Below are 26,010 nucleotides of genomic sequence, written 5' to 3'. Positions count from 1 at the left end.
GAGAGGGGGGAGAGAGCACAAAAGAGAGGGGGGAGAGAGCACAAAAGAGAGGGTGAGAGAGCACAAAAGAGAGGGGGAGAGAAAGCACAAAAGAGAGGGAGAGAGAGAACGCGAAAGAGAGGGAGAGAGAGATCGCAAAAGAGAGGGGGAGAGAGAAAAAGGGAGGGAGAGAGAGAGCGCAAAAGAGAGGGGGAGAGAGAGAGCAAAAGGGAGGGGGAGAGAGAAAGCAATAGAGAGGGGGAGAGAGAAAGCAATAGAGAGGGGGGAGAGAGAGAGCAAAAGAGAGGGGGAGAGATACAGCAAAAGAGAGGGGGGGAGATACAGCAAAAGAGAGGTGGAGAGTGCACAAAAGAGAGGGGGAGAGTGCACAAAAGAGAGGGGGAGAGTGCACAAAAGAGAGGGGGGAGAGTGCACAAAATAGAGGGGGAGAGAGCACAAAAGAGAGGGGGGAGAGTGCACAAAAGTGAGGAGAGAGAGTGCACAAAAGAGAGGCGGGAGAGACACAGCACAAAAGAGAGGGGAGAGAGTAAAAGAGATGGGGGAGAGAGCACAAAAGAGAGGGGGAGAGAGAGAGTAAAAGAGAGGGGGAGAGAGAGAGCAAAAGAGAGGGGAGAAAGAGAGAGCAAAAGAGAGGGGAGAAAGAGAGAGCAAAAGAGAGGGGGGAGAGAGCACAAAAGAGAGGGGGGAGAGTGCACAAAAGTGAGGAGAGAGAGTGCACAAAAGAGAGGCGGGAGAGACACAGCACAAAAGAGAGGGGAGAGAGAGACAGCAAAAGAGAGGGGGGAAGAGAGACAGCAAAAGAGAGGGGGAGAGAGACAGCAAAAAAGAGGGGGAGAGAGCACAAAAGAGAGGGGGAGAGAGCACAAAAGAGAGGGGGGAGAGAGCACAAAAGAGAGGGGGGAGAGAGCACAAAAGAGAGGGGGGAGAGAGCACAAAAGAGAGGGGGGAGAGAGCACAAAAGAGAGGGGGAGAGAGAGAGAGCAAAAGAGAGGGGAGAAAGAGAGAGCAAAAGAGAGGGGAGAAAGAGAGAGCAAAAGAGAGGGGAGAAAGAGAGAGCAAAAGAGAGGGGGAGAGAGAGAGCAAAAGGGAGGGGGAGAGAGAAAGCAATAGAGAGGGGGGAGAGAGAGAGCAAAAGAGAGGGGGAAGAAAGAGAACAAAAGAGAGGGGGAGAGGTACAGCAAAAGAGAGGGGGAGAGATACAGCAAAAGAGAGGGGGGAGAGTGCACAAAAGAGAGGGGGGAGAGTGCACAAAAGAGAGGGGGGAGAGTGCACAAAAGAGAGGGGGGAGAGTGCACAAAAGAGAGGGGGAGAGAGAGCGCAAAAGAGAGGGGGAGAGAGAGCGCAAAAGAGATGGGGAGAGAGCGCAGAAGAGAGGGGGAGAGAGAGCACAAAAGAGGGGGAGAGAGCGCAAAAGAGAGAGGGGAGAGAGAGAGCAAAAGAAAGGGGGAAGAGAGAGCAAAAGAGAGGGAGGAGAGAGAGAGAGCAAAAGAGAGGGAGGAGAGAGAGAGAGCAAAAGAGAGGGGGGAGAGAGAGAGAGAGAGAGCAAAAGAGAGGGGGAGGGAGAGAGAGAGCAAAAGAGAGGGGGGAGAGAGAGAGAGAGTGTGTAAAAGAGAGGGGGTCCGTGTACACGGGCTTTAGGACTAGTCTTCCATAATAAGCTGGGTTGGTGGAGCGTATGAACAGAACTATTAAATAAAGGTTACGCAAGGCTATTTAGGATGAAGAGAAGTGTTGGTTACAACATTTACCTGATATCCTGATTTCCATTTGTTCTGCTCCTAATGCTACAACTCAGGTAACACCTTATGAATAATATGGTAGAGAAATGCATGCAACATATCCAGGAGACATTATTTATTCCAGGTCCAATAAAACAGTTTATAAAACAAACTGTATGGCTGAATCAGTTCCAGAATCAGTTAAAGGTTCTTAAAAAACTTTCAGAAACAGAGGTCCATGGCATGCTGGTTGGGAAGGTCCTTATGTGATTCAGAAAAAGCTATTGTTAGTTATAGCACGTGATACTTGTAACAAAAGAAAGCAACATTCTTTGTGTGTACACATTGATCAATGTAAACCTACAGTTAACTAGCACTTGTTTCTGTTTTACAGATATTGAATGCAATGCCATTGAAAAATGCATATGCACATACGTGTACACTTTTCATACAGGTTTTTAAAGAACTTAAAGGGACAGTCTAGCATAAATTAAACTTTCATTATTCAGATAGGATTTTTAATTTTAATCAACTTTCCAATTTACTTTAATCATCAAATTTGCTTTTTTCTCTTGGTATTCTTAGTTTAAACTAAACATAGGTAGGCTCATATGCTAATTTCTAAGCCTTTGAGGGCTGCCTCTTATCACAGGCTTTATAAATCTCTTTTCAACACAAAGAGACAGAAAGTACATGTGGGCCGTATAGATAACACTGTGTTCAGGCACAGGGGGTTATTTAAGATTTAGCACAAAACACTGCTAAATTTAAGACAATAGATAATAAACTGTCACAGTCATGTGATCAGGGGGCTGGAAGAAGGTTCCTAGATACAAGGTTATCACAGAGGTAAAAAGTATATTAATATAACTGTGTTGGTTATGCAAAACTGGGGAATGGGTAATAAAGGGATTATTTATCTTTTAAAACAATAACAATTATATGGTAGACTGTCCCTTTAAAAAATGTACATCATCATTAGCTCTTAATGGACATTTTGTAGAAAAACCTGTGAAAAAGGAGGATAATGAATCTACATCTCTGTTGCCGCAAGGAGAGACTCACGGACAATTAATTTATCTAAGGATGGACTATGGACAAATAGGACTTGTGATGTATATACTTTTGGACATTTTATTAATAAGGGGCTCAAATTTTTATATTCATGCTCTTGGGACCTATGGACAGACTCTCAATGTTTCTAATTGTTGGGTCTGTGGATATGCCCCAATGGCTGTTTATCACGGATTACTATATATTGGAATCTTATACCGAGTCATTTCTAAATCTTTAGTAAATAAATATTTTTCATAACTGTCATACTTGTAAAGTATCAAAGGGGGAAATGATAGAGAATAAAGCCAATATGGCTACACATTATGGCTGATGTATATGCACAATATGGCTGATGTATATACACAAGATGGCTGATATATATGCACAATATGTCTGATGTATATACACAATATGGCTGATGTAATATGCACAATATGGCTGATGTAATATGCACAATATGGCTGATGTAATATACCCAATATGGCTGATGTAATATGCACAATATGGCTGATGTAATATACACAATATGGCTGATGTATACACAATATCGCTGATGTATACACAATATGGCTGATGTATATACACAATATAGCTGATATATGCACAATATGGCTGATGTATATACACATTATGGCTGATGTATATACACATTATGGCTGATGTATATAAACATTATGGCTGATGTATGCACAATATGGCTGATGTATGCACAATATGGCTGATATATACACAATATGGCTGATGTATATGCACAATATGTGTGATGTATATACACAATATGGCTGATGTATACACAATATGGCTGATGTATATGCACAATATGTGTGATGTATATACACAATATGGCTGATGTATACACAATATGGCTGATGTATATGCACCATATGTGTGATGTATATACACATTATGGCTGATGTATACACAATATGGCTGATATATACACAATATGGCTGATGTATATGCACAATATGGCTGATGTATACACAATATGGCTGATATATATGTACAATATGGCTGATGTATATACACAATATGGCTGATGTATACACAATATGGCTGATATATATGCACAATATGGCTGATGTATATACACAATATGGCTGATGTATATACACAATATGGCTGATGTATACACAATATGGCTGATGTATATGCACAATATGGCTGATGTATATGCACATTATGGCTGATGTATATGCACAATATGGCTGATGTATATACACAATATGGCTGATATATATGCACAATATGGCTGATGTATATACACATTATGGCTGATGTATGCACAATATGGCTGATGTATATACACAATATGGCTGATGTATATACACAATATGGCTGATGTATACACATTATGGCTGATGTATATACAATATGGCTGATGTATATACACAATATGGCTGATGTATATACACAATATGGCTGATGTATATACAATATGGCTGATGTATATACACAATATGGCTGATGTATATACACAATATGGCTGATGTATACACATTATGGCTGATGTATATGCACATTATGGCTGATGTATATACACAATATGGCTGATGTATATACAATATGGCTGATGTATATACACAATATGGCTGATGTATATACACAATATGGCTGATGTATACACAATATGGCTGATGTATATACACAATATGGCTGATGTATACACAATATGGCTGATGTATATACACAATATGGCTGATGTATACACAATATGGCTGATGTATATGCACAATATGTGTGATGTATATACACAATATGGCTGATGTATACACAATATGGCTGATGTATATGCACAATATGTGTGATGTATATACACATTATGGCTGATGTATACACAATATGGCTGATATATACACAATATGGCTGATGTATATGCACAATATGGCTGATGTATACACAATATGGCTGATATATATGTACAATATGGCTGATGTATATACACAATATGGCTGATGTATACACAATATGGCTGATATATATGCACAATATGGCTGATGTATATACACAATATGGCTGATGTATATACACAATATGGCTGATGTATACACAATATGGCTGATGTATATGCACAATATGGCTGATGTATATGCACATTATGGCTGATGTATATGCACAATATGGCTGATGTATATACACAATATGGCTGATATATATGCACAATATGGCTGATGTATATACACATTATGGCTGATGTATGCACAATATGGCTGATGTATATACACAATATGGCTGATGTATATACACAATATGGCTGATGTATACACATTATGGCTGATGTATATACAATATGGCTGATGTATATACACAATATGGCTGATGTATATACACAATATGGCTGATGTATATACACATTATGGCTGATGTATATACACATTATGGCTGATGTATATGCACATTATGGCTGATGTATATACACAATATGGCTGATGTATATACAATATGGCTGATGTATATACACAATATGGCTGATGTATATACACAATATGGCTGATGTATACACAATATGGCTGATGTATATACACAATATGGCTGATGTATACACAATATGGCTGATGTATATACACAATATGGCTGATGTATACACAATATGGCTGATATATGCACACTATGGATGTATTTAGTTAGAGTCACTTTCTAGTAACTTCTGGAATCACAGCTTCACACACAACCCCCCTCCCCCCTATGGAATGTGGCTTAGTTCCAGGTTATGTGCCGCTCTGGTGACATCTTCACTGCTTTAATGTCTTATGTCACAAAATGTATGTCTTGTTAAACACACCCACTTTATTTTACACAACAAACCTATTTTTACTATAGAATGTAAGAGAATATTCTGGAACTTTGTAGAAATTGGTGTGTATGTGAGAAGTAGGGTATAAAAGCCTGTGCTGAAGCCTTTTTTATCAAACATTGCTAGAACATCTGCATCTATGTCTCCGGTTTGTTACATTTTAATCTGTTACTTGCTGTTCAAGGATTGGAATAAAATAAGGTTGTTTATATCTCTGTGTTTGGGAAGTTCCTGTAACAGTAACCATCTGAGAAAAAAAGGTCGCCAGTACAGAATTTTCCCTTTACTGAGTCATTAAAGTATAAAAATTATATGCTCTAATTAATTAAAACATGTATTTTTATGATTATTGACCCTACACTACTGTGTGTTTAACCACACAAAGGGGTCAAAAACAAAGCAGAAATAAGACTTGGGACTCGCAAAGCACTGCTGATCCCGAGTGGAAAACGCTGCTGATCCAATCATCAGTGATAGTCGCACAACTCAGATGTGGAATTAGCACCTGTAATATTCATCCTTCTGACACATCATACATGCACACTCACCTGTAACCTTCATCCCTCTGACAAACCACAAATGCACACTCACCTGTAACCTTCATCCCTCTGACACAACATACATGCACACTCACCTGTAACCTTCATCCCTCTGACACAACATACATGCACACTCACCTGTAACCTTCATCCCTCTAACACAACATACATGCACACTCACCTGTAACCTTCATCCCTCTGACACAACATGCATGCACACTCACCTGTAACCTTCATCCCTCTGACACAACATACATGCACACTCACCTGTAACCTTCATCCCTCTGACACAACATACATGCACACTCACCTGTAACCTTCATCCCTCTGACACAACATACATGCACACTTACCTGTAACCTTCATCCCTCTGACACAACATACATGCACTCACCTGTAACCTTCATCCCTCTGACACAACATACATGCACACTCACCCGTAACCTTCATCCCTCTGACACAACATACATGCACACTCACCTGTAACCTTCATCCCCCTGACACAACATACATGCACACTCACCTGTAACCTTCATCCCTTTGACACATCATACATGCACACTCACCTGTAACCTTCATCCTTCTGACACAACATACATGCACACTCACCTGTAACCTTCATTCCTCTGACACAACATACATGCACACTTACCTGTAACCTTCATCCCTCTGACACAAAATACATGCACACTCACCTGTAACCTTCATCCCTCTGACACAACATACATGCACACTCACCTGTAATCTTCATCCCTCTGACACAAAATACATGCACACTCACCTGTAACCTTCATCCCTCTGACACAAAATACATGCACACTCACCTGTAACCTTCATCCCTCTGACACAACATACATGCACACTCACCTGTAACCTTCATCCTTCTGACACAACATACATGCACACTCACCTGTAACCTTCATCCCTCTGACACAACATACATTAACGCTCACCTGTAACCTTCATCCCTCTGACACAAAATACATGCACACTCACCTGTAACCTTCATCCCTCTGACACAACATACATGCACACTCACCTGTAACCTTCATCCTTCTGACACAACATACATGCACACTCACCTGTAACCTTCATCCCTCTGACACAACATACATGCACGCTCACCTGTAACCTTCATCTCTCTGACACAACATACATGCACACTTATCTGTATCCTTCATCCCTCTGACATAACATACATGCACACTCACCTGTAATCTGCATCCTTCAGACACAACACAAGTGCACACTCACCTGAGCTGATACGGTCACTGGTTTCATAATCTGGAGCTTTCACCTGACGCCTCACACACAGATCTTCTGTTATCTCAACTTTCACTATATCAGCGTTATCTTGATCTGTACAAATAAAGAAGATTCAGTTTTATATCCTATGATCTAGTTTTATAACTTTACCATAAAAGAGTTTGTGTATTTCTCAGATAGACAATAGCACCAAATACACACATTGTGGTACTTTCTTCTGTTCTTTTATTTTTTTTGCTTAAAGACTACAACATCTGTACACACCCTCCTGTAACCAGCGTATCTCATAGACAACATCTGTACACACTCACCTGTAACCAGCATATCTCATAGATAACATCTGTACACACTCACCTGTAACCAGCATATCTCATAGATAACATATGAACACACACACCTATAACCAGCATATCTCATAGACAACATATGTACACACTTACTTGTAACCAGAGTATCTCATAGACAACATCTGTACACATTCACCTGTAACCAGCTTATCTCATAGACAACATATGTACACACTCACCTGTAACCAGAGTATCTCATAGACAACATACGTACCCACTCACCTGTAACCAGAGTATCTCATAGACAACATATGAACACACTCTCCTGTAACCAGCGTATCTCATAGACAACATATGTATACACTCACCTGTAACCAGAGTATCTCATAGACAACATATGTATACACTCACCTGTAACCAGCGTATCTCATTAACAACATATGAACACACTCACCTATAACCAGCGTATCTCATAGACAACATATGAACACACTCACCTATAACCAGCGTATCTCATAGACAACATATGAACACACTCTCCTGTAACCAGCGTATCTCATAGACAACATATGAACACACTCACCTATAACCAGCGTATCTCATAGACAACATATGAACACACTCTCCTGTAACCAGTGTATCTCATAGACAACATCTGTTCACACTCAATTGTAACCAGTGTATCTCATAGACAACATATGTACACACTCACCTGTAACCAGAGTATCTCATAGACAACATTTGTACACACTCACCTGTAACCAGCGTATCTCATTAACAACATATGTACACACTCACCTGTAACCAGCGTATCTCATTAACAACATATGTACACACTCACCTGTAACCAGCATATATCATTAACAACATATGTACACACTCACCTGTAACCAGCGTATCTCATTAACAACATATGTACACACTCACCTGTAACCAGCGTATCTCATAGACAACATTTGTACACACTCACCTGTAACCAGCGTATCTCATTAACAACATATGCACACACTCACCTGTAACCAGTGTATCTCATTAACAACATATGCACACACTCACCTGTACTCAGATAATCTTAGGCTACATAGGTTCAAGCTCACCTGTAACCAGTCTATCTCATAGACAACCTACGCTAACACTCCTCCATAAGCCCCAAGCCTCAGACACAACACGTGCACTCATCTATAAAATGCTTTCCTTAGACACAACATACATGTACACTTACCTGTAACTTGTGTGCCTCAGACATAACATATTTGTGCACTTACCTGTAACCCATATTACTCAGACACAACATATGTGTAACCTTCATCCCTCTGACACAACATACATGCACACTCACCTGTAACCTTCATCCCTCTGACACAACATACATGCACACTCACCTGTAACCTTCATCCCACTGACACAACATACATGCACACTCACCTGTAACCTTCATCCCTCTGACACAACATACATGCACACTCACCTGTAACCTTCATCCCTCTGACACAACATACATGCACACTCACCTGTAACCTTCATCCCTCTGACACAACATACATGCACACTTACCTGTAACCTTCATCCCTCTGACACAACATACATGCACACTTACCTGTAACCTTCATCCCTCTGACACAACATACATGCACTCACCTGTAACCTTCATCCCTCTGACACAACATACATGCACACTCACCTGTAACCTTCATCCCTCTGACACAACATACATGCACACTCACCTGTAACCTTCATCCCTCTGACACAACATACATGCACACTCACCTGTAACCGTCATCCCTCTGACACAACATACATGCACACTCACCTGTAACCTTCATCCCTCTGACACAACATACATGCAAACTCACCTGTAACCTTCATTCCTCTGACACAACATACATGCACACTTACCTGTAACCTTCATCCCTCTGACACAACATACATGCACACTCACCTGTAACCTTCATCCCTCTGACACAACATACATGCACACTCACCTGTAACCTTCATCCCTCTGACACAACATACATGCACACTCACTTGTAACCTTCATCCTTCTGACACAACATACATGCACACTCACCCGTAACCTTCATCCCTCTGACACAACATACATGCACACTCACCTGTAACCTTCATCCCTCTGACACAACATACATGCACACTCACCTGTAACCTTCATCCCTCTGACACAACATACATGCACACTCACCTGTAACCTTCATCCCTTTGACACATCATACATGCACACTCACCTGTAACCTTCATCCTTCTGACACAACATACATGCACACTCACCTGTAACCTTCATTCCTCTGACACAACATACATGCACACTTACCTGTAACCTTCATCCCTCTGACACAAAATACATGCACACTCACCTGTAACCTTCATCCCTCTGACACAACATACATGCACACTCACCTGTAATCTTCATCCCTCTGACACAAAATACATGCACACTCACCTGTAACCTTCATCCCTCTGACACAACATACATGCACACTCACCTGTAACCTTCATCCTTCTGACACAACATACATGCACACTCACCTGTAACCTTCATCCCTCTGACACAACATACATGCACACTCACCTGTAACCTTCATCTCTCTGACACAACATACATGCACACTTATCTGTATCCTTCATCCCTCTGACATAACATACATGCACACTCACCTGTAATCTGCATCCTTCAGACACAACACAAGTGCACACTCACCTGAGCTGATACGGTCACTGGTTTCATAATCTGGAGCTTTCACCTGACGCCTCACACACAGATCTTCTGTTATCTCAACTTTCACTATATCAGCGTTATCTTCATCTGTACAAATAAAGAAGATTCAGTTTTATATCCTATGATCTAGTTTTATAACTTTACCATAAAAGAGTTTGTGTATTTCTCAGATAGACAATAGCACCAAATACACACATTGTGGTACTTTCTTCTGTTCTTTTATTTTTTTTGCTTAAAGACTACAACATCTATACACACCCTCCTGTAACCAGCGTATCTCATAGACAACATCTGTACACACTCACCTGTAACCAGCATATCTCATAGATAACATATGAACACACTCACCTATAACCAGCATATCTCATAGACAACATATGTACACACTTACTTGTAACCAGAGTATCTCATAGACAACATCTGTACACATTCACCTGTAACCAGCTTATCTCATAGACAACATATGTACACACTCACCTGTAACCAGAGTATCTCATAGACAACATACGTACCCACTCACCTGTAACCAGAGTATCTCATAGACAACATATGAACACACTCTCCTGTAACCAGCGTATCTCATAGACAACATATGTACCCACTCACCTGTAACCAGAGTATCTCATAGACAACATATGTATACACTCACCTGTAACCAGCGTATCTCATTAACAACATATGAACACACTCACCTATAACCAGCGTATCTCATAGACAACATATGTACACACTCACCTATAACCAGCGTATCTCATAGACAACATATGAACACACTCTCCTGTAACCAGCGTATCTCATAGACAACATATGAACACACTCACCTATAACCAGCGTATCTCATGGACAACATATGAACACACTCTCCTGTAACCAGTGTATCTCATAGACAACATCTGTTCACACTCAATTGTAACCAGTGTATCTCATAGACAACATCTGTACACATTCACCTGTAACCAGCGTATCTCATAGACAACATATGAACACACTCACCTGTAACCAGAGTATCTCATAGACAACATATGTACACACTTACTTGTAACCAGAGTATCTCATAGACAACATCTGTACACATTCACCTGAAACCAGCTTATCTCATAGACAACATATGTACACACTCACCTGTAACCAGCGTATCTTATTAACAACATATGTACACACTCACCTGTAACCAGCGTATCTCATAGACAACATTTGTACACACTCACCTGTAACCAGGGTATCTCATAGACAACATTTGTACACACTCACCTGTAACCAGCGTATCTTATTAACAACATATGTACACACTCACCTGTAACCAGCGTATCTCATAGACAACATTTGTACACACTCACCTGTAACCAGCGTATCTCATTAACAACATATGTACACACTCACCTGTAACCAGCGTATCTCATTAACAACATATGTACACACTCACCTGTAACCAGCGTATCTCATTAACAACATATGTACACACTCACCTGTAACCAGCGTATCTCATAGACAACATTTGTACACACTCACCTGTAACCAGCGTATCTCATTAACAACATATGCACACACTCACCTGTAACCAGTGTATCTCATTAACAACATATGCACACACTCACCTGTACTCAGATAATCTTAGGCTACATAGGTTCAAGCTCACCTGTAACCAGTCTATCTCATAGACAACCTACGTTAACACTCCTCCATAAGCCCCAAGCCTCAGACACAACACGTGCACTCATCTATAAAATGCTTTCCTTAGACACAACATACATGTACACTTACCTGTAACTTGTGTGCCTCAGACATAACATATTTGTGCACTTACCTGTAACCCATATTACTCAGACACAACATATGTGTAACCTTCATCCCTCTGACACAACATACATGCACACTCACCTGTAACCTTCATCCTTCTGACACAACATACTTGCACACTCACCTGTAACCTTCATCCCACTGACACAACATACATGCACACTCACCTGTAACCTTCATCCCTCTGACACAACATACATGCACACTCACCTGTAACCTTCATCCCTCTGACACAACATACATGCACTCTCACCTGTAACCTTCATCCCTCTGACACAACATACATGCACACTTACCTGTAACCTTCATCCCTCTGACACAACATACATGCACTCACCTGTAACCTTCATCCCTCTGACACAACATACATGCACACTCACCTGTAACCTTCATCCCTCTGACACAACATACATGCACACTCACCTGTAACCTTCATCCCTCTGACACAACATACATGCACACTCACCTGTAACTGTCATCCCTCTGACACAACATACATGCACACTCACCTGTAACCTTCATCCCTCTGACACAACATACATGCAAACTCACCTGTAACCTTCATTCCTCTGACACAACATACATGCACACTTACCTGTAACCTTCATCCCTCTGACACAACATACATGCACACTCACCTGTAACCTTCATCCCTCTGACACAACATACATGCACACTCACCTGTAACCTTCATCCCTCTGACACAACATACATGCACACTCACCTGTAACCTTCATCCTTCTGACACAACATACATGCACACTCACCTGTAACCTTCATGCCTCTGACACAACATACATGCACACTCACCTGTAACCTTCCTCCCTCTGACACAACATACATGCACACTCACCTGTAACCTACCTCTCTCTGACACAACATACATGCACAATTACCTGTAACCTTCATCCTTCTGACACAACATACATGCACACTCAACTGTAACCTTCATCCCTCTGACACAACACAAATGCACACTTACCTGTAAGCTTCATCCCTCTGACACAACATACATGAACACTCACCTGTAACCTTCATCCTTCTGACACAACATACATGCACACTCAACTGTAACCTTCATTCCTCTGACACAACATACATGCACACTCACCTGTAACCTTCATCCCTCTGACACAACATACATGCACACTCACCTGTAACCTTCATCCCTCTGACACAACATACATGCACACTCACCTGTAACCTTCATCCCTCTGACACAACATACATGCACACTCACCTGTAACCTTCATCCCTCTGACACAACATACATGCACACTCACCTGTAACCTTCATCCCTCTGACACAACATACATGCACACTCACCTGTAACCTTCATCCCTCTGACACAACATACATGCACTCACCTGTAACCTTCATCCCTCTGACACAACATACATGCAAACTCACCTGTAACCTTCATCCCTCTGACACAACATACATGCACTCACCTGTAACCTTCATCCCTCTGACACAACATACATGCACACTCACCTGTAACCTTCATCCCTCTGACACAACATACATGCACACTCACCTGTAACCTTCATCCCTCTGACACAACATACATGCACACTCACCTGTAACCGTCATCCCTCTGACACAACATACATGCACACTCACCTGTAACCGTCATCCCTCTGACACAACATACATGCACACTCACCTGTAACCTTCATCCCTCTGACACAACATACATGCACACTCACCTGTAACCTTCATCCCTCTGACACAACATACATGCACACTCAACTGTAACCTTCATTCCTCTGACACAACATACATGCACACTCACCTGTAACCTTCATCCCTCTGACACAACATACATGCACACTCACCTGTAACCTTCATCCCTCTGACACAACATACATGCACACTCACCTGTAACCTTCATCCCTCTGACACAACATACATGCACACTCACCTGTAACCTTCATCCCTCTGACACAACATACATGCACACTCACCTGTAACCGTCATCCCTCTGACACAACATACATGCACACTCACCTGTAACCTTCATCCCTCTGACACAACATACATGCAAACTCACCTGTAACCTTCATTCCTCTGACACAACATACATGCACACTTACCTGTAACCTTCATCCCTCTGACACAACATACATGCACACTCACCTGTAACCTTCATCCCTCTGACACAACATACATGCACACTCACCTGTAACCTTCATCCCTCTGACACAACATACATGCACACTCACCTGTAACCTTCATCCTTCTGACACAACATACATGCACACTCACCTGTAACCTTCATGCCTCTGACACAACATACATGCACATTCACCTGTAACCTTCATCCCTCTGACACAACATACATGCACACTCACCTGTAACCTTCATCCTTCTGACACAACATACATGCACACTCACCTGTAACCTTCATGCCTCTGACACAACATACATGCACACTCACCTGTAACCTTCCTCCCTCTGACACAACATACATGCACACTCACCTGTAACCTACCTCCCTCTGACACAACATACATGCACACTTACCTGTAACCTTCATCCTTCTGACACAACATACATGCACACTCACCTGTAACCTTCATCCCTCTGACACAACATATATGCACACTTACCTGTAACCTTCATCCCTCTGACACAACATACATGCACACTCACCCGTAACCTTCATCCCTCTGACACAACATACATGCACACTCACCTGTAACCTTCATCCCTCTGACACAACATACATGCACACTCACCTGTAACCTTCATCCTTCTGACACAACATACATGCACACTCACCTGTAACCTTCATCCCTCTGACACAACATACATGCACACTCACCTGTAACCTTCATCTCTCTGACACAACATACATGCACACTTATCTGTATCCTTCATCCCTCTGACATAACATACATGCACACTCACCTGTAATCTGCATCCTTCAGACACAACACAAGTGCACACTCACCTGAGCTGATACGGTCAATGGTTTCATAATCTGGAGCTTTCACCTGACGCCTCACACACAGATCTTCTGTTATCTCAACTTTCACTATATCAGCGTTATCTTCATCTGTACAAATAAAGAAGATTCAGTTTTATATCCTATGATCTAGTTTTATAACTTTACCATAAAAGAGTTTGTGTATTTCTCAGATAGACAATAGCACCAAATACACACATTGTGGTACTTTCTTCTGTTCTTTTATTTTTTTTGCTTAAAGACTACAACATCTGTACACACCCTCCTGTAACCAGCGTATCTCATAGACAACATCTGTACACACTCACCTGTAACAAGCATATCTCATAGATAACATATGAACACACTCACCTATAACCAGCATATCTCATAGACAACATATGTACACACTTACTTGTAACCAGCGTATCTCATAGACAACATCTGTACACATTCACCTGTAACCAGCTTATCTCATAGACAACATATGTACACACTCACCTGTAACCAGAGTATCTCATAGACAACATACGTACCCACTCTACTGTAACCAGAGTATCTCATAGACAACATATGAACACAATCTCCTGTAACCAGCGTATCTCATAGACAACATATGTACCCACTCACCTGTAACCAGAGTATCTCATAGACAACATATGTATACACTCACCTGTAACCAGCGTATCTCATTAACAACATATGAACACACTCACCTATAACCAGCGTATCTCATAGACAACATATGAACACACTCTCCTGTAAACAGCGTATCTCATAGACAACATATGAACACACTCACCTATAACCAGCGTATCTCATAGACAACATATGAACACACTCTCCTGTAACCAGTGTATCTCATAGACAACATCTGTTCACACTCAATTGTAACCAGTGTATCTCATAGACAACATCTGTACACATTCACCTGTAACCAGCGTATCTCATAGACAACATATGAACACACTCACCTGTAACCAGAGTATCTCATAGACAACATATGTACACACTTACTTGTAACCAGAGTATCTCATAGACAACATCTGTACACATTCACCTGTAACCAGCTTATCTCATAGACAACATATGTACACACTTACCTGTAACCAGAGTATCTCATAGACAACATTTGTACACACTCACCTGTAACCAGCGTATCTCATAGACAACATTTGTACACACTCACCTGTAACCAGCGTATCTCATTAACAACATATGTACACACTCACCTGTAACCAGCGTATCTCATTAACAACATATGTACACACTCACCTGTAACCAGCGTATCTCATAGACAACATTTGTACACACTCACCTGTAACCAGCGTATCTCATTAACAACATATGTACACACTCACCTGTAACCAGCGTATCTCATTAACAACATATGTACACACTCACCTGTAACCAGCGTATCTCATAGACAACATATGTACACGCTCACCTGTAACCAGCGTATCTCATTAACAACATATGCACACACTCACCTGTAACCAGTGTATCTCATTAACAAAATATGCACACACTCACCTGTACTCAGATAATCTTAGGCTACATAGGTTCAAGCTCACCTGTAACCAGTCTATCTCATAGACAACCTACGTTAACACTCCTCCATAAGCCCCAAGCCTCAGACACAACACGTGCACTCATCTATAAAATGCTTTCCTTAGACACAACATACATGTACACTTACCTGTAACTTGTGTGCCTCAGACATAACATATTTGTGCACTTACCTGTAACCCATATTACTCAGACACAACATATGTGTAACCTTCATCCCTCTGACACAACATACATGCACACTCACCTGTAACCTTCATCCCTCTGACACAACATACATGCACACTCACCTGTAACCTTCATCCCACTGACACAACATACATGCACACTCACCTGTAACCTTCATCCCTCTGACACAACATACATGCACACTCACCTGTAACCTTCATCCCTCTGACACAACATACATGCACACTCACCTGTAACCTTCATCCCTCTGACACAACATACATGCACACTTACCTGTAACCTTCATCCCTCTGACACAACATACATGCACTCACCTGTAACCTTCATCCCTCTGACACAACATACATGCACACTCACCTGTAACCTTCATCCCTCTGACACAACATACATGCACACTCACCTGTAACCTTCATCCCTCTGACACAACATACATGCACACTCACCTGTAACTGTCATCCCTCTGACACAACATACATGCACACTCACCTGTAACCTTCATCCCTCTGACACAACATACATGCAAACTCACCTGTAACCTTCATTCCTCTGACACAACATACATGCACACTTACCTGTAACCTTCATCCCTCTGACACAACATACATGCACACTCACCTGTAACCTTCATCCCTCTGACACAACATACATGCACACTCACCTGTAACCTTCATCCCTCTGACACAACATACATGCACACTCACCTGTAACCTTCATCCTTCTGACACAACATACATGCACACTCACCTGTAACCTTCATGCCTCTGACACAACATACATGCACACTCACCTGTAACCTTCCTCCCTCTGACACAACATACATGCACACTCACCTGTAACCTACCTCCCTCTGACACAACATACATGCACACTTACCTGTAACCTTCATCCTTCTGACACAACATACATGCACACTCAACTGTAACCTTCATCCCTCTGACACAACACAAATGCACACTTACCTGTAACCTTCATCCCTCTGACACAACATACATGAACACTCACCTGTAACCTTCATCCCTCTGACACAACATACATGCACACTCAACTGTAACCTTCATTCCTCTGACACAACATACATGCACACTCACCTGTAACCTTCATCCCTCTGACACAACATACATGCACACTCACCTGTAACCTTCATCCCTCTGACACAACATACATGCACACTCACCTGTAACCTTCATCCCTCTGACACAACATACATGCACACTCACCTGTAACCTTCATCCCTCTGACACAACATACATGCACACTCACCTGTAACCTTCATCCCTCTGACACAACATACATGCACACTTACCTGTAACCTTCATCCCTCTGACACAACATACATGCACTCACCTGTAACCTTCATCCCTCTGACACAACATACATGCAAACTCACCTGTAACCTTCATCCCTCTGACACAACATACATGCACTCACCTGTAACCTTCATCCCTCTGACACAACATACATGCAAACTCACCTGTAACCTTCATTCCTCTGACACAACATACATGCACACTTACCTGTAACCTTCATCCCTCTGACACAACATACATGCACACTCACCTGTAACCTTCATCCCTCTGACACAACATACATGCACACTCACCTGTAACCTTCATCCCTCTGACACAACATACATGCACACTCACTTGTAACCTTCATCCTTCTGACACAACATACATGCACACTCACCCGTAACCTTCATCCCTCTGACACAACATACATGCACACTCACCTGTAACCTTCATCCCTCTGACACAACATACATGCACACTCACCTGTAACCTTCATCCCTCTGACACAACATACATGCACACTCACCTGTAACCTTCATCCCTTTGACACATCATACATGCACACTCACCTGTAACCTTCATCCTTCTGACACAACATACATGCACACTCACCTGTAACCTTCATTCCTCTGACACAACATACATGCACACTTACCTGTAACCTTCATCCCTCTGACACAAAATACATGCACACTCACCTGTAACCTTCATCCCTCTGACACAACATACATGCACACTCACCTGTAACCTTCATCTCTCTGACACAACATACATGCACACTTATCTGTATCCTTCATCCCTCTGACATAACATACATGCACACTCACCTGTAATCTGCATCCTTCAGACACAACACAAGTGCACACTCACCTGAGCTGATACGGTCACTGGTTTCATAATCTGGAGCTTTCACCTGACGCCTCACACACAGATCTTCTGTTATCTCAACTTTCACTATATCAGCGTTATCTTCATCTGTACAAATAAAGAAGATTCAGTTTTATATCCTATGATCTAGTTTTATAACTTTACCATAAAAGAGTTTGTGTATTTCTCAGATAGACAATAGCACCAAATACACACATTGTGGTACTTTCTTCTGTTCTTTTATTTTTTTTGCTTAAAGACTACAACATCTATACACACCCTCCTGTAACCAGCGTATCTCATAGACAACATCTGTACACACTCACCTGTAACCAGCATATCTCATAGATAACATATGAACACACTCACCTATAACCAGCATATCTCATACACAACATATGTACACACTTACTTGTAACCAGAGTATCTCATAGACAACATCTGTACACATTCACCTGTAACCAGCTTATCTCATAGACAACATATGTACACACTCACCTGTAACCAGAGTATCACATAGACAACATACGTACCCACTCACCTGTAACCAGAGTATCTCATAGACAACATATGAACACACTCTCCTGTAACCAGCGTATCTCATAGACAACATATGTACCCACTCACCTGTAACCAGAGTATCTCATAGACAACATATGTATACACTCACCTGTAACCAGCGTATCTCATTAACAACATATGAACACACTCACCTATAACCAGCGTATCTCATAGACAACATATGTACACACTCACCTATAACCAGCGTATCTCATAGACAACATATGAACACACTCTCCTGTAACCAGCGTATCTCATAGACAACATATGAACACACTCACCTATAACCAGCGTATCTCATGGACAACATATGAACACACTCTCCTGTAACCAGTGTATCTCATAGACAACATCTGTTCACACTCAATTGTAACCAGTGTATCTCATAGACAACATCTGTACACATTCACCTGTAACCAGCGTATCTCATAGACAACATATGAACACACTCACCTGTAACCAGAGTATCTCATAGACAACATATGTACACACTTACTTGTAACCAGAGTATCTCATAGACAACATCTGTACACATTCACCTGAAACCAGCTTATCTCATAGACAACATATGTACACACTCACCTGTAACCAGCGTATCTTATTAACAACATATGTACACACTCACCTGTAACCAGCGTATCTCATAGACAACATTTGTACACACTCACCTGTAACCAGGGTATCTCATAGACAACATTTGTACACACTCACCTGTAACCAGCGTATCTTATTAACAACATATGTACACACTCACCTGTAACCAGCGTATCTCATAGACAACATTTGTACACACTCACCTGTAACCAGCGTATCTCATTAACAACATATGTACACACTCACCTGTAACCAGCGTATCTCATTAACAACATATGTACACACTCACCTGTAACCAGCGTATCTCATTAACAACATATGTACACACTCACCTGTAACCAGCGTATCTCATAGACAACATTTGTACACACTCACCTGTAACCAGCGTATCTCATTAACAACATATGCACACACTCACCTGTAACCAGTGTATCTCATTAACAACATATGCACACACTCACCTGTACTCAGATAATCTTAGGCTACATAGGTTCAAGCTCACCTGTAACCAGTCTATCTCATAGACAACCTACGTTAACACTCCTCCATAAGCCCCAAGCCTCAGACACAACACGTGCACTCATCTATAAAATGCTTTCCTTAGACACAACATACATGTACACTTACCTGTAACTTGTGTGCCTCAGACATAACATATTTGTGCACTTACCTGTAACCCATATTACTCAGACACAACATATGTGTAACCTTCATCCCTCTGACACAACATACATGCACACTCACCTGTAACCTTCATCCTTCTGACACAACATACATGCACACTCAACTGTAACCTTCATCCCACTGACACAACATACATGCACACTCACCTGTAACCTTCATCCCTCTGACACAACATACATGCACACTCACCTGTAACCTTCATCCCTCTGACACAACATACATGCACACTCACCTGTAACCTTCATCCCTCTGACACAACATACATGCACACTTACCTGTAACCTTCATCCCTCTGACACAACATACATGCACTCACCTGTAACCTTCATCCCTCTGACACAACATACATGCACACTCACCTGTAACCTTCATCCCTCTGACACAACATACATGCACACTCACCTGTAACCTTCATCCCTCTGACACAACATACATGCACACTCACCTGTAACTGTCATCCCTCTGACACAACATACATGCACACTCACCTGTAACCTTCATCCCTCTGACACAACATACATGCAAACTCACCTGTAACCTTCATTCCTCTGACACAACATACATGCACACTTACCTGTAACCTTCATCCCTCTGACACAACATACATGCACACTCACCTGTAACCTTCATCCCTCTGACACAACATACATGCACACTCACCTGTAACCTTCATCCCTCTGACACAACATACATGCACACTCACCTGTAACCTTCATCCTTCTGACACAACATACATGCACACTCACCTGTAACCTTCATGCCTCTGACACAACATACATGCACACTCACCTGTAACCTTCCTCCCTCTGACACAACATACATGCACACTCACCTGTAACCTACCTCTCTCTGACACAACATACATGCACAATTACCTGTAACCTTCATCCTTCTGACACAACATACATGCACACTCAACTGTAACCTTCATCCCTCTGACACAACACAAATGCACACTTACCTGTAAGCTTCATCCCTCTGACACAACATACATGAACACTCACCTGTAACCTTCATCCTTCTGACACAACATACATGCACACTCAACTGTAACCTTCATTCCTCTGACACAACATACATGCACACTCACCTGTAACCTTCATCCCTCTGACACAACATACATGCACACTCACCTGTAACCTTCATCCCTCTGACACAACATACATGCACACTCACCTGTAACCTTCATCCCTCTGACACAACATACATGCACACTCACCTGTAACCTTCATCCCTCTGACACAACATACATGCACACTCACCTGTAACCTTCATCCCTCTGACACAACATACATGCACACTCACCTGTAACCTTCATCCCTCTGACACAACATACATGCACTCACCTGTAACCTTCATCCCTCTGACACAACATACATGCAAACTCACCTGTAACCTTCATCCCTCTGACACAACATACATGCACTCACCTGTAACCTTCATCCCTCTGACACAACATACATGCACACTCACCTGTAACCTTCATCCCTCTGACACAACATACATGCACACTCACCTGTAACCTTCATCCCTCTGACACAACATACATGCACACTCACCTGTAACCGTCATCCCTCTGACACAACATACATGCACACTCACCTGTAACCTTCATCCCTCTGACACAACATACATGCAAACTCACCTGTAACCTTCATCCCTCTGACACAACATACATGCACACTCAACTGTAACCTTCATTCCTCTGACACAACATACATGCACACTCACCTGTAACCTTCATCCCTCTGACACAACATACATGCACACTCACCTGTAACCTTCATCCCTCTGACACAACATACATGCACACTCACCTGTAACCTTCATCCCTCTGACACAACATACATGCACACTCACCTGTAACCTTCATCCCTCTGACACAACATACATGCACACTCACCTGTAACCGTCATCCCTCTGACACAACATACATGCACACTCACCTGTAACCTTCATCCCTCTGACACAACATACATGCAAACTCACCTGTAACCTTCATTCCTCTGACACAACATACATGCACACTTACCTGTAACCTTCATCCCTCTGACACAACATACATGCACACTCACCTGTAACCTTCATCCCTCTGACACAACATACATGCACACTCACCTGTAACCTTCATCCCTCTGACACAACATACATGCACACTCACCTGTAACCTTCATCCTTCTGACACAACATACATGCACACTCACCTGTAACCTTCATGCCTCTGACACAACATACATGCACATTCACCTGTAACCTTCATCCCTCTGACACAACATACATGCACACTCACCTGTAACCTTCATCCTTCTGACACAACATACATGCACACTCACCTGTAACCTTCATGCCTCTGACACAACATACATGCACACTCACCTGTAACCTTCCTCCCTCTGACACAACATACATGCACACTCACCTGTAACCTACCTCCCTCTGACACAACATACATGCACACTTACCTGTAACCTTCATCCTTCTGACACAACATACATGCACACTCACCTGTAACCTTCATCCCTCTGACACAACATATATGCACACTTACCTGTAACCTTCATCCCTCTGACACAACATACATGCACACTCACCCGTAACCTTCATCCCTCTGACACAACATACATGCACACTCACCTGTAACCTTCATCCCTCTGACACAACATACATGCACACTCACCTGTAACCTTCATCCTTCTGACACAACATACATGCACACTCACCTGTAACCTTCATCCCTCTGACACAACATACATGCACACTCACCTGTAACCTTCATCTCTCTGACACAACATACATGCACACTTATCTGTATCCTTCATCCCTCTGACATAACATACATGCACACTCACCTGTAATCTGCATCCTTCAGACACAACACAAGTGCACACTCACCTGAGCTGATACGGTCAATGGTTTCATAATCTGGAGCTTTCACCTGACGCCTCACACACAGATCTTCTGTTATCTCAACTTTCACTATATCAGCGTTATCTTCATCTGTACAAATAAAGAAGATTCAGTTTTATATCCTATGATCTAGTTTTATAACTTTACCATAAAAGAGTTTGTGTATTTCTCAGATAGACAATAGCACCAAATACACACATTGTGGTACTTTCTTCTGTTCTTTTATTTTTTTTGCTTAAAGACTACAACATCTGTACACACCCTCCTGTAACCAGCGTATCTCATAGACAACATCTGTACACACTCACCTGTAACAAGCATATCTCATAGATAACATATGAACACACTCACCTATAACCAGCATATCTCATAGACAACATATGTACACACTTACTTGTAACCAGCGTATCTCATAGACAACATCTGTACACATTCACCTGTAACCAGCTTATCTCATAGACAACATATGTACACACTCACCTGTAACCAGAGTATCTCATAGACAACATACGTACCCACTCTACTGTAACCAGAGTATCTCATAGACAACATATGAACACAATCTCCTGTAACCAGCGTATCTCATAGACAACATATGTACCCACTCACCTGTAACCAGAGTATCTCATAGACAACATATGTATACACTCACCTGTAACCAGCGTATCTCATTAACAACATATGAACACACTCACCTATAACCAGCGTATCTCATAGACAACATATGAACACACTCACCTATAACCAGCGTATCTCATAGACAACATATGAACACACTCTCCTGTAAACAGCGTATCTCATAGACAACATATGAACACACTCACCTATAACCAGCGTATCTCATAGACAACATATGAACACACTCTCCTGTAACCAGTGTATCTCATAGACAACATCTGTTCACACTCAATTGTAACCAGTGTATCTCATAGACAACATCTGTACACATTCACCTGTAACCAGCGTATCTCATAGACAACATATGAACACACTCACCTGTAACCAGAGTATCTCATAGACAACATATGTACACACTTACTTGTAACCAGAGTATCTCATAGACAACATCTGTACACATTCACCTGTAACCAGCTTATCTCATAGACAACATATGTACACACTTACCTGTAACCAGAGTATCTCATAGACAACATTTGTACACACTCACCTGTAACCAGCGTATCTCATAGACAACATTTGTACACACTCACCTGTAACCAGCGTATCTCATTAACAACATATGTACACACTCACCTGTAACCAGCGTATCTCATTAACAACATATGTACACACTCACCTGTAACCAGCGTATCTCATAGACAACATTTGTACACACTCACCTGTAACCAGCGTATCTCATTAACAACATATGTACACACTCACCTGTAACCAGCGTATCTCATTAACAACATATGTACACACTCACCTGTAACCAGCGTATCTCATAGACAACATATGTACACACTCACCTGTAACCAGCGTATCTCATTAACAACATATGCACACACTCACCTGTAACCAGTGTATCTCATTAACAAAATATGCACACACTCACCTGTACTCAGATAATCTTAGGCTACATAGGTTCAAGCTCACCTGTAACCAGTCTATCTCATAGACAACCTACGTTAACACTCCTCCATAAGCCCCAAGCCTCAGACACAACACGTGCACTCATCTATAAAATGCTTTCCTTAGACACAACATACATGTACACTTACCTGTAACTTGTGTGCCTCAGACATAACATATTTGTGCACTTACCTGTAACCCATATTACTCAGACACAACATATGTGTAACCTTCATCCCTCTGACACAACATACATGCACACTCACCTGTAACCTTCATCCCTCTGACACAACATACATGCACACTCACCTGTAACCTTCATCCCACTGACACAACATACATGCACACTCACCTGTAACCTTCATCCCTCTGACACAACATACATGCACACTCACCTGTAACCTTCATCCCTCTGACACAACATACATGCACACTCACCTGTAACCTTCATCCCTCTGACACAACATACATGCACACTTACCTGTAACCTTCATCCCTCTGACACAACATACATGCACTCACCTGTAACCTTCATCCCTCTGACACAACATACATGCACACTCACCTGTAACCTTCATCCCTCTGACACAACATACATGCACACTCACCTGTAACCTTCATCCCTCTGACACAACATACA

General features: G+C 41.8%; 1 long non-coding RNA gene across 1 annotated transcript in view; it reads right to left on the bottom strand.

The window, feature by feature from the left end:
- LOC128655655 (uncharacterized) overlaps nucleotides 1-10,594 on the bottom strand; it is a 33,014-nt gene extending 22,420 nt beyond the window's left edge. The window contains exons 1-2 of the long non-coding RNA XR_008401869.1: nucleotides 10,374-10,594; nucleotides 7,362-7,466 (exon numbers count right to left, since the gene is read on the bottom strand). This is a non-coding gene — a long non-coding RNA (uncharacterized LOC128655655). The remainder of the gene's footprint in view (nucleotides 1-7,361; nucleotides 7,467-10,373) is intronic.
- Between the last annotated feature and the right edge of the window lie 15,416 nt (nucleotides 10,595-26,010).

This window comes from Bombina bombina, chromosome 4, assembly GCF_027579735.1.
Source record: "Bombina bombina isolate aBomBom1 chromosome 4, aBomBom1.pri, whole genome shotgun sequence".
Taxonomy (NCBI): Eukaryota; Metazoa; Chordata; class Amphibia; order Anura; family Bombinatoridae; genus Bombina; species Bombina bombina.
Note: the sequence above shows the minus strand (reverse complement) of the source record. Positions and strands in the feature narration are given on the sequence as shown.